This window comes from Sminthopsis crassicaudata, chromosome 1 (assembly GCF_048593235.1).
Source record: "Sminthopsis crassicaudata isolate SCR6 chromosome 1, ASM4859323v1, whole genome shotgun sequence".
Taxonomy (NCBI): Eukaryota; Metazoa; Chordata; class Mammalia; order Dasyuromorphia; family Dasyuridae; genus Sminthopsis; species Sminthopsis crassicaudata.
The window spans coordinates 97,994,373-97,999,051 of NC_133617.1; the positions used below are offsets into that span (position 1 = coordinate 97,994,373).

At 34.4% G+C, this 4,679-nt stretch overlaps 1 protein-coding gene across 2 annotated transcripts in view; it reads left to right on the plus strand.

The window, feature by feature from the left end:
• The window catches only part of KCNQ3 (potassium voltage-gated channel subfamily Q member 3), a 431,416-nt gene that overhangs the window by 54,727 nt on the left and 372,010 nt on the right, over positions 1 to 4,679 (plus strand). The gene's annotated exons all lie outside the window — the stretch shown is intronic.

Sequence of the window (4,679 nt, forward strand, 5' to 3'; positions counted from 1 at the left end):
TCTATGTATGCTTAAAGAACTGTATAAATGACTGTTAGGAACTAGACTTGTGATTTCATTGATATAGAGATTCTCCAGTGAAATACCTTCTCTACTATTGCATGTTTGAATATTCCCTGCCACTCAAATAGTTTCAGAGGTTCTTAGTAGTGTTAAATGACTTGTCCAGGTTCATAACAGATAGTACTATAACAGAGTTGGAATTTTTCTTCTTGAAACCTGGAGCAGCTCTTTATTTATTAGGCAATGCTGCTTCTCAATTTATGCTTCTTATAAATTATGCTTCTCATAATTTATCATTGTAAATAATAATAATAACAACACAAAGAAAATAAGAAAGGGAAGGTTAGTCAATCCAAGAATATTTTTAGCACCTTTTCTGAAAGGCTAGAATTAAGAACTACTAGCTATAGAATTTAATGACCTAGATTTATAGGAGCATAGATTTAAAGCTGTATGGGCCTTGGAGGCCCATTCTCTACCTTCCCCCAATCCACCCCTCCCCCCATTCATTTTACAATGAGGGAACGGAGACCTATAGTGCTTATGTGACTTTCCCATGGTTACATAGCTAATAAATGTCTTAATATTTCTTTCTCACATATCATATTCCATCTTTGGACTGCAGACGGTTTTATGGACTGTTCCTCCATGCCTAGGACTCTACCTCCTTACTCCTATCTCCCCTGGCTTCCCTTCAAGTCTTACCTTCTGCAAGAAGCTTTTCTTGGTCTCTGTTCCCCTTATTCTTAATATCCTCTCTTCAAGATTATTTTTATACTATATATATATATATATATTGTTTTTATATAACTGTTTGTTTTTTGTCTCTTCTATTAGATTATAATAGCAGCAGCAGCAGCTGCTGTTGTTATTTGGTCATTCCCCCTTTCTTCTAAGTTTTTATGTTAATTTGTATTTATGAATTTTAACACAATAGTTGGCACATAGTAGGTACTAATAAATGCCTGTTGACTTGATTGAAAGTCGTGATCAAAACCAGGTCTCCTTGACTTCAAATCTACTATCTTTTGAAGCTATTATTTACTGCCTCAGTGAACATGGACAAGTCCCTTCAGTTCTTTTGGCCTCAGTTTCTTCATCTGTAAAATGAGCAAGTTGATCAGGTGACTAAAGGTCCCTTCTCACTTTAAAATTGTTATTCTATAGTCCTAGAATTAAGAAGATTTGTGTGTTAGTACCAATCTGTCACTAACTGTTAGTTTAGACAAATTACTTTGATTTTCTGGGTTTCAGTTTCCTCATATGAAATTGGAAAGGGGTGTTGGATTTGATATCTAATTTATAATTTTTCCTGTTTTCTGTTGTAAACATAGTATTATGTTTTTTTTTTTTTTTTTCAGTTCCATTATTATTTTTAAAAATGTAGTCCTCTTCCTATTGATTCTCTCACCTTTGGTCCTTTCCTCATTCCTAACATCTTTCCATTTAGGGTTTTATTTATTAGTTCCTTTGTCCTCTAGTTTTAATTGGTTATATATTCTCCCCCTGACCCCATTTTTCCCTCAATCAAATAGATGGACTTAATTTCTAAGGCCTCTTGAACATTCAGTGATTCCATAGACTAACATTCCAAAGCTCCTTCCAGCTCTCACAATCTATATTCAAAAGCTCTCTCTTAGCACTAATGCTCTAAAAATGTGTGTTTATGCATCTATACAGAAATCCACAGGGGAATCATAATTTAAACCAGGAAGACTGAGAAAATCTGGTGGATTTGGTTAGTATTTTCCATTCTTACTTGACAGTTTACTTGTTAATCTTGATAATTTATTTGAAGAGAGAATCCTCATTACAGAATTCATATACAGCTTGCTGGGTTGTTGTGGTTGGGCTGTTGTGGGTGATTATTTGATTCTTTGGTATGTGAGGGGTTAGGGGGAGGAAGGAGGAGGAATTGTGTTCTTTAATTCCAGCCTTATAATCAGCTCCCTGTGGATTGTGTTCTCTTCTCTACTGGCAGACGTGCTTTTACTCTCATTAGTGGTCATGGGGAGCCAGTGTTTGCTGAGATAGGACAATGCCCTCCTTGCCTCTTCCCCAGTCTTTTCCTTGTATTTCCAACAGAACAATTGCTTTCCCTTCCTTCACTGGGTAAACACTCATTTTATGCTGTTTCTTGGCTTCTAAGAACATTAATTTCAGGGATATTTTGTCAGGGAGTTAGTTGGTTTTACTTCTTGGGAATTTTCACACATTTTGGGACGGAGTGCTCTGTGTTTTGAGAAAGAAAGATCTTAGAGCAGTAACATAAGGATCATACAATGTGGAACTAGAAAAGAATTTAAAGATCACATAACCCAAATCCTCATTTTATACATGTGAAAACTGAGGGTCAAAGAGATGAGTGATTCACTCAAGAGTAGTAGAGCCAAGTTCCCTGACTAAACTCATGACTCTTTCCATTAGGTTTCCATTTCTTTTGCTCACCCTTAGAAATGAGGTTAGAGTCTGTAATTTTCAGTGACCCACTTTACCTAGTGACAGAATTGCATTTTACATCTTACTTTGAAGGTATGATGTGAAGGCTGGCTAATTTGATAGCAATATCCCTGGATTATAGGACAGGAAATCCATATGTTGTATAATCTTAGAAATAAATTTCTACATCTGTTTAATAGGAAGAATAAATCCTTACATCAAAAAGATAGTCAAGGGTAAGCCTTGTTATTTCTTTAGCATAAGGAGCTCTTAGTGAGTAACCTTCCTTACCAATGCAGGTTGGAATGCTCTCTGCAACTTATTTAAACATACAGAGTTGCTTTGAATATTGAGAAGTTAAGGGATTTATCTTGAGTCATATGTTAGAGTTGCAATCTTAGTTCAAACCCATTTTACAAATGAGGAAACTGAACCTCAGAACAGTGCAGTGACTTGTCCAAGATTAATAAATGTGGCAGAACTGGTATTTGAACCCATGAATTCTTAGTCTAAAACCAGGTTTGCTTCTGCTACATCAAGTCGGTATTTTGATTCATAAAGGACTTCATATATGTGGAAGTACTTTGGAAATAGAAAAGCCAATATACATGTAAAAATAATTATTATTGAAGTAACACATACTATTTCTTTAGAATGTGTTTGGTTTAAAAAGGAGCAACTAAATTAATTTATAAATGATAGGATCATTGAAAATTAATGTGGAAAAAGTCCACAGAGGAAAGGAATAAGAGGAGAAAAGTCTTGCTACTATCTTTAAAATGTAAGGGGGAAAAGTACTGCCAAAAAGATTTTTCAGTTTATCTACATGTTAGTTGCTGGAAAAGTGATGATGTTTCTATGAACTTAGAGAAAGTTTAGAAGGGATGGTGGAGGAATAGCTTTCCATCACCAGCCATAGGGTCACTGGATTTAAAATTGGATAGAGAATTTCAGATTATAGGATAATCTTTTTATATCTCATTTTATAAATAAGAGAATCTAGATTGAGAAAGGCTGACATCCTCTGTCATACAGCAAGAAAATGGTAAAACTGATATCATAACCCAGGTCCTCCCCAACTTCAAATCCAGCATATTTTCCAATATATCTCAGAATTGAACTGAATCTCAAAAAAAACATTGTAGCCCAACTGATACCTAACAAGTGGACATCTAACTTTTGCCTTAATACATCAACTGTGGATGGACTCTTTCCCTGAGGCTAAATCTAATTCTATTTTAGATATTCACTAGATGTGGGACCTTGAGCCAATTCTTAAGTCACTTAACATCTCATTTATATGATTATATAATTATATATATATATATATAACTATTATATATTTATAAAATAAAAATCTTACCTCATAGTTGTAAAGATCAAATGAGATAATGTGGGCAAAGTGCCCTATTCTGTACCAGGATATCATTATCATTATCCTTGTTATTTTTGCCACATTAGTATCATTAAATTTGCTTCTCTGCAGTTCCATTCATTAGCCCCTCAGGGGTCAAGAAGAATAAATCTCATACCTTTCACTTGACTACATTTTACAAGACAGGGCAATTTGATACTGTTTTAACTTTCAGAATATTGGGACAAAATCATAGTGTCAGAGTAGAAAATGACTTTAAAGATCTCAATTACCTCATTTTATAGAGGAGGAAACTGAAACTTCCTTCTTTCATAAAGGTACATTAATAACAATAACATCAATAATAACTAGTATTTATGTAGCACTTTAGCATTTGAAAAGTAATGCATGTATCTTTTCATTCTACTGTGCCCCAACAACCCTATAAGGTAGATGTTATTATCATCCTCATTTTATAGATGATGAACTAGCTGAGAGAGATATTAAGTGGTTTGTCCATGGTTACACAAGTAGCAAGTATCTGCGGTTGTATTTTAACTCAAATCTTCCTGGCTTCAAGTCTAGAATTCTATCCACTATACTACTTAGGTGCCAGGAAAACCATTTTCTAAGGGCTCTAGCTAATAGCAGAAAGACCTTCATTAGAACACTGGTCTTTCAGTTTTCAATTCATTGCTCTTTTGATTACAACATTGCTCCTTGTGGCTTCCTTCATTAAGCATACACAAAAGCCACTGATATTCCAGAAATTAATTCCTTTATTTTTCATTCAAGCTAACCTAATATGTCTTTAAGGAGCCTGTGATAATATGAACTCATCTCTGTCTTTTCCTCAAGCACAAAAGTATTTTTTCTGTTTTTT